Genomic DNA, 12,878 nt, shown 5'->3' on the forward strand with positions numbered 1-12,878 from the left:
CAGCCCTAGATAAATATATTAAAAAAGTCAAATTTGGTCATATTTATGCTAACTTCAGACCTTTATACACCTTTCCTGGGACTTGGCATGGATCAAAAGCAATTGATATTTTTCTAGCTCTCGTTTCATGGGTGTTTTTACATTCATCACCATTGCTCCCTCATGCTGATGGTCACAAATATGGCGGCTGTGGAAATGGTGGAAAACGTCACTGAAACAGGTCAATAGACTATAGATGAAATTACTCTGACATCACACCGCAGGCAACAGTGCTTCTGGGTTCTTTTGAGCAACAGATTTCAATGGTGAAAATAGGCAGCGCTGCAATTTAAATAATCTTTTTAAGTTTTATGGAATGTAATGATGTCTGTTAATGGTAATAAAAGTTATTATAAAGGAATGTACAATGCGATCTCATGAGAAAGCGGATGTATTCTTACGTTAGGTTTGGTTCTAGCAAATGTATATTCTCTTACGTTTGCATAGACACCAAAACATAGAATATCCACGGCTCCTTGCTCCAAGCCAGCGCCCACACCTGTCATGGCTAACGAGCTAGTGCCCATGCCTGAGTCCGCTCCACGCCATGTTACAGCCACGCCTGAGTCCGCTCCACGCCATGTCACAGCCACGCCTGAGTCCGCTCCACGCCATGTCACAGCCACGCCTGAGTCCGCTCCACGCCATGTCACGGCGACGCCTGAATCCTCTCCATGCCCTGTCACAGCCACGCCAGAGTCCGCTCCACGCCATGTCACAGCCACGCCAGAGTCCGCTCCACGCCATGTCACAGCCACGCCTGAGTCCGCTTCACGCCATGTCACGGCCACGCCTGAGTCCGCTCCACGCCATGTCACGGCCACGCCTGAGTCCGCTCCACGCCATGTCACGGCCACGCCTGAGTCCGCTCCACGCCATGTCACAGCCAGGCCTGAGTCTGCTCCACGCCATGTCACGGCCAGGCCTGAGTCTGCTCCACGTCTTGTCACAGCCAAGTTTGAGTCTGCTCCACATCTTGTCACAGCCAATTCTGAGTCTGCTCCACGCCATGTCACAACCAAGCCTTCCGCGACTCCTTGCTCCAAGCCTCCCGCGGCCCCTGTCTCAAAGCCTTCCATGGCCCCTGTCTCCAAGTTGAATGATTTGCCACTGATGTCGTTGTGTAGGCCCATGAAGACCTTACCTCACAAATTGTCAGCGCCCACGCCTGCCACAGCCTATGAGCCAGTGCCCACGCCTGCCACGGCCAACGAGCCAATGCCCATGCCTGCCACGGCCAATGAGCCAGCGTTGCCAGCCTCATCCGTCCCAGAGCCAGCGTTGCCAGCCTCATCTGTCCCAGAGCCTCTGGTCTCTAGCCTCCCTGACTTTGCCTTGTTCGTCTGCTCCCCTTGCCCCTTGTGCCCCCTTGAACTGCCTGTTTGCTCCTTGTGCCCCCCTGAACTACCTGTTTCCCCCTTCCCTGCACCCCCCATGGACAATTTTTTTTTTGTAGCGTCTGGAATCCGCTCCTTAAAGGGGGGCTCTGTCAAGTATTCCCTGTCTTTGTCTAGACTTTTATGTTGAAATTCTTGTTTAGTTCCCTGTTCCTGATTCCTGTGTTAGTTTTGAAGTCCTTTGTAGATTTATTTCATGATTGGTTCTCCCTGATTGTTCCCCCAGGTGTTCCTCATTCGCTGATTGTTTCCCCAGGTGTTCCATGGTTTCCTTTGTGTATTTAAGCCCTTGTTTCCCCTGGTTAGTTTGTCAGTCTTCACATGAATTACACTGTGATCCGTGCTTCATTCTCTGTGTTTTGTTTTTCATTATGTTCTGAGTAACCTGGTTTACCTTTGTTTTATTAAAAACACTGCATTTAGATCCTCATTCCTTGCCTGCTTCGTTACAATAATATGATATTTTAACGGTTTCATTCAGTTCTGCTGCCCTATACAACGTTTTAAAGGATTACATCACTTTAACCAAGACTACACTTTAAAATGTGACAATGAATAAAAACTGTAATCGTTTAATCATTTATTAAGCATTTAATTTTATTTTTGTTTGCCATGGGACACAAAATGAGTTTTCAGAACATGCAAAAAAACACAATAAACCACAGAAAGCACCATAAAACAATAATAAAACAAATCCATAAATTTGTTAGCTATAATCCAAATCTTTAGACTGCTTTCTGTGAAGAACAGACCCAAATTCAAGCTTTTATTCAATGATCTCCGTCTCCATCCACTGTAGTGCCATTCCACTTGCGTCCAATCCTTAAAATTAATAGTTCTCTATCTGTCACTCACTCGATGTTATGTTGAAGTAGTGACACTAGGGGTCACTCTTGGGAGCCCCAAACACCTCTGCTTTTTTTTAAAAAGGCCAATGAGATTTGGCGAGTGGAATTTGCATGCTACTCCCCCGGACATACGGGTATAAAAGGAGCTGGTATGCAACCACTCATTCAGGTTTTGTGCTGAGGATCCGAGACCAGGTCCCGGCCATTTCAGCGGGTAGTTCAGCGTTGTGTCTCGTTCCCTCCATCAGGGCACGGAGGTTAAGAAAGTAAACAGGACGTTCCCTATCTGTCACTCACTCGACATTGTGATGCTTGAGATGCTGTTTGGAGAGGAAGTGTTAAAATACTCCATCATTCTCTTCACTCATGGAGATCAGTTAGAAGATGAGTCAATAGAGAAACTCATTGAGGAGAACAGTAAATTAAGATCTCTAGTTGATCAGTGTGGAGGCAGATATCATGTGTTTAATAATAAAGATCAGAATAACAGAGATCAGGTGACTGAACTACTGCAGAAGATTGACACAATGATAGATCAGAATGGAGGAGGACATTACACTAATCAGATGTATCAAGATGCTCTGAGATTTAAACAAGAGGAGGAAGAGAGGAGACAGAGAGAGGAAGAGAGGAGACAGATAGAAGAAGAGGAGAGACTGAGAGAGGAAGAGAGGAGACTGATAGAGGAAGAGAGGAGACAGATAGAGGAAGAGGAGAGACAGAGAGAGGAAGAGAGGAGACAGAGAGAGGAAGAGGAAAGACTGAGAGAGAAAGAGAGGAGACAGAGAGAGGAAGAGGAGAGACAGATAGTGGAAGGGGAGAGACAAAGAGAGAAAGAGAAGAGACTGAGAGAGGAAGAGAGGAGACAGATAGAGGAAGAGGAGAGACAGAGAAAGAAAGAGAGGAGACAGAGAGAGGAAGAGAGGAGACTGATAGAGGAAGAGAGGAGACTGATAGAGGAAGAGGAGAGACAGAGAGAGAAAGAGAGGAGACAGAGAGGAAGAGAGGGGACAGAGAGAGGAAGAGAGGAGACAGAGAGAGGAAGAGAGGAGACTGAGAGAGGAAGAGAGGAGACAGATAGAGGAAGAGGAGAGACAGAGAGAGAAAGAGAGGAGACTGAGAAAAGAAGAGAGGAGTCTGAGAGAGGAAGAGAGGGGACAGAGAGAGGAAGAGAGGAGACTGAGAGAGGAAGAGAGGAGACAGATAGAGGAAGAGGAGAGACAGAGAGAGAAAGAGAGGAGACTGAGAGAGGAAGAGAGGAGACAGATAGAGGAAGAGAGGGGACAGAGAGAGGAAGAGAGGAGACTGAGAGAGGAAGAGAGGAGACAGATAGAGGAAGAGGAGAGACAGAGAGAGAAAGAGAGGAGACGGAGAGTGAAAGAGAGGAGACTGAGAGAAGAAGAGAGGAGTCTGAGAGAGGAAGAGAGGAGACAGAGAGAGGAAGAGAGGAGACAGAGAGAGGAAGAGGAGAGACAGATAGTGGAAGAGGAGAGACAGAGAGAGAAAGAGAGGAGACAGAGAGAGAAAGAGAGGAGACTGAGAGAGGAAGAGAGGAGACTGAGAGAGGAAGAGAGGAGACTGAGAGAGGAAGAGAGGAGACTGATAGAGGAAGAGAGGAGACAGATAGAGGAAGAGGAGAGACAGATAGAGGAAGAGGAGAGACAGAGAGGAAGAGAGGAGACAGATAGAGGAAGAGGAGAGACAGATAGAGGAAGAGGAGAGACAGAGAGAGGAAGAGGAAAGACAGAGAGAGGAAGAGAGGAGACAGAGAGAGGAAGAGAGGAGACAGATAGAGGAAGAGGAGAGACAGAGAGAAAGAAAGGAGACTGAGAGAAGAAGAGAGGAGACAGAGAGAGGAAGAGGAGAGACAGATAGTGGAAGAGGAGAGACAGAGAGAGAAAGAGAGGAGACTGAGAGAGGAAGAGAGGAGACAGATAGAGGAAGAGAGGGGACAGAGAGAGGAAGAGAGGAGACTGAGAGAGGAAGAGAGGAGACAGATAGAGGAAGAGGAGAGACAGATAGAGGAAGAGGAGAGAGAGAGAGAAAGAGGAGACAGAGAGAGGAAGAGAGGAGACAGAAAGAGGAAGAGAGGAGACAGAAAGAGGAAGAGAGGAGACAGATAGAAGAAGAGAGGAGACAGATAGAGGAAGAGGAGAGACTGAGAGAGGAAGAGAGGAGACAGAGGAAGAGAGGAGACAGATAGAGGAAGAGGAGAGACTGAGAGAGGAAGAGAGGAGACAGATAGAGGAAGAGAGGAGACAGATAGAGGAAGAGAGGAGACTGAGAGAGGAAGAGAGGAGACTGATAGAGGAAGAGAGGAGACTGATAGAGGAAGAGAGGAGACAGATAGAGGAAGAGGAGAGACAGATAGAGGAAGAGGAGAGACAGATAGAGGAAGAGGAGAGACAGAGAGAGAAAGAGAGGATACTGAGAGAGGAAGAGGAGAGACAGAGAGAGAAAGAGAGGAGACTGAGAGAAGAAGAGAGGAGACTGAGAGAGGAAAAGACGAGACTGAGAGAGAAAGAGAGGAGACTGAGAGAGGAAGAGGAGAGACAAAGACAAGATGAGATTGACAGAGTGATGATGGAGAGAAAGGAGAAATCTACATCACACAGTCAGGAGGAAGCAAGCAGTGGAACATTTACAACATTTCCAAGTATAACAGTCTTTTTTCTATGGCAGCTGGTGTAGTTGGTGGAGCTGTTGTTGCTGTTCATGAAGTCACTGGTGAGCCCAGGCGTCAGCATGGACAGGGGCAGAAGGATAAAAAAGAGCACTGATTTGATATATACATACAATACATACACAGATTATCCCAAACATTATGATCACTCACAGGTGAAGTGAATAAAGGTGATCATCTCCAAACAAGGACACATGTCAAGGTCTGGGTAGTTTAGATGTTAAGTGAGCAATCAGTTCTAGTAGTCAACATGTTGAATGCAGGAGAAATGGGCAGGAGTAAAGACCTGAGTGACAAGGGCTGCATTGTTATGGCCAGACGACCATGTTATGGGTCAGAGCATCTCTGAAACAAAAGGCTTGTGAGGTGCTCTCGGTCAGCAGTGATGAGTACTACTGACAGTTGTTCGAGGAGGGACAAACCACAAACCAGCGCCCAAGACTCATCAATGCACGAGGGCAATGACAGCTATAAAAGTGCAGAATGGAGGTGTTTAGAAGATCTTTTAAGGTTATGATGAACCTGGAGGTTAAACTGAAAAATACTCTGAAAGCAGTCCGAGAGTGAACATTGTTTAAAGAAAAAAATAAATGGACATGCTTGGAAATGATTGATTTCATATACATTAAGAGTTTGTGTTTTCTGTAAAAGTGGAAGAGAGCTTGAAACTTTAGAGCTTGATGTGTATTGTGAGAGGTGCTATAGAAATACAATATTTATATGTACTAGCCCAGATAATGTTACAATATGAACAATTTCATACTAACATTTGATGTTTCCAGAATACAAAGGAGGCTTTCTGCAACTGTAAAACCTCAGTTTTATTGGTTACAATACTTTTTCAACAGAAGTATTACTAGTACAGTTGAGTAATATGCGTTAAATCGACCAAATCGATGTTGAATCCACAGTCTTATCTGATTATCAGTCCTTATAAAGTCTCTCCAAGTTAGGAATTTCCCTCAGTGATGTAATCTGAAGTTTCTGGAATGCCCATATTAGTCTTCTCCTCTTGGCTCTCCTCCATATAAAACATTCATACATTCTCTGCTGTGTATGTATGTTTTTATTATAGGTTATAACTGTTCTAATACATGCATTTCTACTTTTTCTCTTTATATGAACACACAGTCATTAATCAAACACACAGAGACTCTTCAAGGTCACATGAAACACTATTTCAGCATTTAAAACTAATGCATTAATGCCATCTACTGGTTAGAGTAAAATATTTCAAACAGTAAACATGCTAAAACAGAATTTATTATCTCTCTAGATTTCAACAGAAGGAGAAAAGAGACTCCACACAAACCTGTTAATAATGTTTATTTAGAAAGATAAACTGAACTAATTAATATTTAATATATATCCGTCATAGCCACATTTATCAGTTATTAATGGTCTTGTTTAAATGATGTCTAACGCTTTATTTCTATTGTGATTTCATCAGTTATCTCATAGTTATGGATGATTATCTAATGTGCAAATCTGTCTATTAAATATGTTTATGGTCATTTTAAATGAAAGTTCCCCGAATAGATCTTTGAGGTTGTATTTGGGTTGTCTGAGTGTTTGAGAGTGAGGATTCAGAGAGAAAACGTTCCTGTGCAACCCTGCTGCAACATTACATCATCATTAATAGAGTGCAACAGTGCCCGCCCACTTTTTCATCCGTCTGGGTTCCGGAAGTGATTTTCCCCATTCATTTCTTTCATAGACTTTTAATAAAATCCTTCTTAAAAGAGTTGTGAGTCATGAATCAAACCAACCAGCACACGACATCAACAGTTTTATTGTGAGATGAAAATCAGACATAAAGACAAAGATACAAGACTGTGTATGGACTACAATCCCATGATGCATTGCGAATGACGTCATTGAATAAAAACTATGTGAATATATAAAACTATTGATTTTAGGATGTTTATTATAAGTATAGAAACAATCTGTTTTACGTTTATTGCAAAATATTACAATATATATATAAGTGAAGGGAGACCGGTGATTTTTATTTTATTTTTTTAAGATTATAATTATAATTAAGTTTCTTTTATTTATCACACATTATACATTTGCACATATACAGTGAATTTCTTCTTTTTCACATATCCCAGCTAGGCTGGGGTCAGAGTGCAGGGTCAGCCATGATACAGCACCCCTGGAGCAGATAGGGTCAAGGGCCTTGCTCAAGGGCCCAACAGTGGCATCTTGGCGGTGCTGGGGCTTGAACCCCTGACCTTATTCTTATACAATAAAAATATATCTTGTCTCACTGGGTAAATGAAATGAATAACTTTATATGTGACTTCTTTAACTTTATTAGTAAGACAGTGACAGGTAACTTCCAGACCTCTTTCCATTCAGTCTGATTAGACAATCGATTCCAGTATTTAGGTAATGATGTATTTCTGCATATTGCTTTTATCTAACATCATTAACACTTATCTGAGTATTATATATGGAGATACACTCAGAGGATATTTCACCTGATAAGAGCTGAATATGGAATCTAATGCAAGTGTGATAACTCTTCAGTTTTGGATAATAATATTCGACCTTTCAGTAATAGATCTCTCATTAACCATGAATTTAATTTAGGTTTAATTTTCCCAATAATTGGTGTAAAATTTTAATGATTTCTCTGCTTTTGATCTTTACAGATCTTGATATTTAAATAATCGGCACCTCCTTCACTGGTATAACATGTATGTTATTAAGGTTACAAGTTCTCAAAGGAAACAAAACACACTTTTTAATGTTTAAAAACAAACCAGATACAGATGAGAAACGATTAAGACAATCAATAGCTTTGTTCATTTCAATTTCATTTAGCAAAGAAAGCGTTGTATAGACCGACGATTACGTCATTCACAGTGCATCATGGGAGTGGGCGGTCGATCCGTGTCACGTGCTGCGGGATTCGTTGGACACGGTTCTCTGATTGGTGGATTTTTCTCTGGTGTATCATGGGTAATGTAGTTGTTTACTATGAATTCTGCTATCAAACACGATTTTTAAACAATGAAGCTGAAATAATGCAGACAGATAGATTCAACAGAAGCATATACTATCAATATCATATTTCAGCCTTGATATTCGTAGTAAAATCATAAGAATAATACAGACAATGAAAACTGGTAATAAAAATCATATTTTTGTGGTTATTGTGGTTTTACTACAAATACAATGGTAATTTAAGCTAAAAAAATTCAATAAAATTGTGTAAAACAATTAAGAGAATATTTAAAATTGAGGTGTTTAAACAATATTAAAGACTGGGTTGATTGGAACATTGTATATGTTTATATATGTATATACAGGTGCATCTCAATAAATTAGAATGTCGTGGAAAAGTTCATTTATTTCAGTAATTCAACTCAAATTGTGAAACTCGTGTATTAAATAAATTCAATGCACACAGACTGAAGTAGTTTAAGTCTTTGGTTCTTTTAATTGTGATGATTTTGGCTCACATTTAACAAAAACCCACCAATTCACTATCTCAAAAAATTAGAATATGGTGACATGTCACTCAGCTAATCAACTCAAAACACCTGCAAAGGTTTCCTGAGCCTTCAAAATGGTCTCTCAGTTTGGTTCACTAGGCTACACAATCATGGGGAAGACTGCTGATCTGACAGTTGTCCAGAAGACAATCATTGACACCCTTCACAAGGAGGGTAAGCTACAAACATTCATTGCCAAAGAAGCTGGCTGTTCACAGAGTGCTGTATCCAAGCATGTTAACAGAAAGTTGAGTGGAAGGAAAAAGTGTTGAAGAAAAAGATGCACAACCAACCGAGAGAACCGCAGCCTTATGAGGACTGTCAAGCAAATTTGATTCAAGAATTTGGGTGAACTTCACAAGGAATGGATGGAGGCTGGGGTCAAGGCATCAAGAGCCACCACACACAGACGTGTCAAGGAATTTGGCTACAGTTGTCGTATTCCTCTTGTTAAGCCACTCCTGAACCACAGACAACGTCAGAGGTGTCTTACCTGGGCTAAGGAGAAGAAGAACTGGACTGTTGCCCAGTGGTCCAAAGTCCTCTTTTCAGATGAGAGCAAGTTTTGTATTTCATTTGGAAACCAAGGTCCTAGAGTCTGGAGGAAGGGTGGAGAAGCTCATAGCCCAAGTTGCTTGAAGTCCAGTGTTAAGTTTCCACAGTCTGTGATGATTTGAGGTGCAATGTCATCTGCTGGTGTTGGTCCATTGTGTTTTTTGAAAACCAAAGTCACTGCACCCGTTTACCAAGAAATGTTGGAGCACTTCATGCTTCCTTCTGCTGACCAGCTTTTTAAAGATGCTGATTTCATTTTCCAGCAGGATTTGGCACCTGCCCACACTGCCAAAAGCACCAAAAGTTGGTTAAATGACCATGGTGTTGGTGTGCTTGACTGGCCAGCAAACTCACCAGACCTGAACCCCATAGAGAATCTATGGGGTATTGTCAAGAGGAAAATGAGAAACAAGAGACCAAAAAATGCAGATGAGCTGAAGGCCACTGTCAAAGAAACCTGGGCTTCCATACCACCTCAGCAGTGCCACAAACTGATCAGCTCCATGCCACGCCGAATTGAGGCAGTAATTAAAGCAAAAGGAGCCCCTACCAAGTACTGAGTACATATACAGTAAATGAACATACTTTCCAGAAGGCCAACAATTCACTAAAAATGTTTTTTTTATTGGTCTTATGATGTATTCTAATTTTTTGAGATAGTGAATTGGTGGGTTTTTGTTAAATGTGAGCCAAAATCATCACAATTAAAAGAAGCAAAGACTTAAACTACTTCAGTCTGTGTGCATTGAATTTATTTAATACACGAGTTTCACAATTTGAGTTGAATTACTGAAATAAATGAACTTTTCCACGACATTCTAATTTATTGAGATGCACCTGTATGTTTGTATAAATGTTCATGTGTCATGTAGAAATTAAGCAGTTAAAGTAAATGCTAAAATTTTAATATTTGATTCAAATAATTTATTTGTTAGGGTGAAGTTAAATTTATAAATGTTCTATAGCTCTATTTATTTATATGATCTTTGTTTTTTCTAATGAGTGCTGAACAGGACTGTAAATAGAAATATTTAAAGAGAGCATATAAAACTACAGAGGTAAAAAGGTTAGGCGTAATAAGGTTGGGTGTAATGCATTACTAAGTATTTAATTACTGTAATTAAATTACTTTTTCATTGAAAAAAGTAAGGGATTACTCAGATTTTTTAGTAATTTAATTACAGTTACTTCTGATGTAATCGAGTTAAATACTGTATAGACTATAGAACAATTCTATATAAAACAATAGTGAATTTAAAATAGAAATTTACCATCTAATGTTAAAATATATGTTTGCTAATTTAACGTCTGATGTTAAAATATGTTTCTAATTGAACGCTGCCCCTTTAAATTCTTTGGCCAGCTCATGAATAATTAATTAGATTTTCTATGATTTATTTGAAAGAATTAATGGAACAATTTCATGTCTATCCTTGTATTTTTCATCTGGACGAGGTTGATCAGGGTTTTAGAAAGTAATTAGTAATAAGTAATGCAATTACTTTTCAGACACTGCTATGGTCTACAATGTTGTTTTGGTATTTGTATAGTAAAACCATAATAACAACACCTATATGGTTTTTATTGCCATAGTTTTCATTTTTCTGTATTATTACGATGGTTTGACTATGAAAATCAAGGTTAAAATATGATTAATGCAGTAAAATCATGGTAAATTTATTGCGAGGGAACTCAAAACTATTTCAGAAAATATCCCGTCCTTTTCCTCTGAGGGGCTCGTATATATGTGAACATTTATATACATTTATATAAATCTTCTTTACAAAGTTTTTAATGGCACTGCTGGTCATTTTACTGACTGGACGTTTTTTTTTTTAATTAATGCTAAAATAATTTAATGGTTGTGGAAACGTTTGTTACTTAACCAATTGCGAACGGTTTTCACTCAGTATTCTCTGCAACATCACTCAACCATGTAGACACCGGTCAGTACACAAAAACTCAATAATTTCATTTATATTAATGTATATTTGTTGATGTTTGTTTGTGGAATTTAAAGGTTATCTAAACCAGATGGATGAAAAACCTGATGTGATGTGCATACAGGAGTCATGGTTGAAGCCTAATGTTGATTTTGTAATAAAGGGGTATACATCTGTGAGAAGACACCGGGAAGAGGGTAATGGTGGTGGATGTGATTTATTAAATCAGGAATATAGAGTGGTGGGGAAGGGAAGTAAAAATAGAATATGTGGTGATTGAGGTGTGAGTAGATGATAAGAGTTTTGTTATTATACACTTTTATAATCCTTGTAAAAAGCTGATATTAGATGATCTGAAGCACATAGAGACTTTAATGCCCATAGCACCTTGTGGGGTGGAGGTACAGTAGACGGAAATAGCCTGGAGAAGAGTGTAGGTATTCAGGGAACAGTACAACCGAAGGTTTTCTGTCTGTCTGAGTCAATATACATCTTCTGCTGCTCTTCTCTCCTGTGGTGTACTGCAAGGCTCGATCCTGAGTCCTATGCTTTTCTTGGTATATATGCTTCCTATGGGTTCAACCTTCAGCAAACACGGTGTCACGGAGGCCTGGGTAGCTCAGCGAGTATTGACGCTGACTATCACACCTGGAGTCGTGAGTTTGAATCCAGAGTGTGCTGAGTGACTCCAGTCAGGTCTCCTAAGCAACCAAATTGGCCCGGTTGCTAGGGAGGGTAGAGTCACATGGGGTAACCTCCTCGTGGTCGCTATAATGTGGTTCTCGCTCTCGGTGGGGCATGTGGTGAGTTGTGCGTGGATGTCGCAGAGAATAGCGTGAAGCCTCCACACGCGCTACGTCTCCGTGGTAACGCGCCCAACAAGTCATGTGATAAGATGCGTGGATTGATGGTCTCAGACCTGGACTGAGGCGAGTCACTACACCACCATGAGGACTTAACAAGTAAAGAGTTAGTAGTAGCAGTATTCTTTGACATAGAAAAAGCATATGATATGCTATGGAGAGAGGGTCTGCTGGTGAAACTGGAGCAACTGGGGATAGGTGGCAGGAAGTTTAACTGGAATATTGATTTTCTTAAACAGAGAATGATAAAAGTGAGAGTTGGAGATTTCATATCATCTAGTGGTGTTGTAGAAAATGGAACCCCTCAAGGAAGTGTAATAAGTCCAGTGAAATTTATAATAATGATTAATGATGTCTTCGGAAAAGTAGACAAGAGCATTGGAAGATTAGTGTTTGCAGATGATGGAGCACTGTGGAACAGAGGAAGAAATAATAAATACAGTGTGCAGAAAATGCAAAAGGCATTAAATGAAGTACAATGGTCGTATAAGTGGGGATTTAAATTCTCGGTGGAAAAATCACAATCATATTCTCTAATAAAAGAGTAGACAATGAGTTGAAGTTGAAAGTATTGAATGTAATGAGATGAATGTCAGGACAGGGGTGGGGAGCAGACAGAATGGCTTTAAAAACTATGTATATAACAATGATAAGATCTGTATTAGATTATGGACAGGATTCAAGCACAGGCATTAAGAACTCGCTGCGGAGCATATGCATCAACACCAGTTTCATCACTACAGGTAGAAGTAGGTGAAATGCCTCTATATATTAGAAGACAAAAACTGATGGCAGTGTACTGGACACACCTTAAAAGTCAGGATGCGTCTCATCCAACGCTAAAGATATTAGAGACATGTTGGGAAAGAGGGATGAATAAGTATAATAGTTTTGAAGGGATGATAAATTAAATGGGTCTAAATACATACAAGTATGCACCAAGAGTGATACTGCCACCAATTCCTTTGTGGATTCTTCCGCAACCAGTGATGGATCTAACATTATTGGAGGCCAGACAAAAAGAGGGTAAAGATGAACAGGAAG

At 40.6% G+C, this 12,878-nt stretch overlaps 1 pseudogene; it reads left to right on the forward strand.

Moving 5' to 3' along the window:
- The window catches only part of LOC127451024 (trichohyalin-like), a 30,878-nt pseudogene extending 25,903 nt beyond the window's left edge, over nt 1-4,975 (forward strand).
- Nucleotides 4,976-12,878: the final 7,903 nt, after the last annotated feature.

Source organism: Myxocyprinus asiaticus, chromosome 13 (genome assembly GCF_019703515.2).
Source record: "Myxocyprinus asiaticus isolate MX2 ecotype Aquarium Trade chromosome 13, UBuf_Myxa_2, whole genome shotgun sequence".
Taxonomy (NCBI): Eukaryota; Metazoa; Chordata; class Actinopteri; order Cypriniformes; family Catostomidae; genus Myxocyprinus; species Myxocyprinus asiaticus.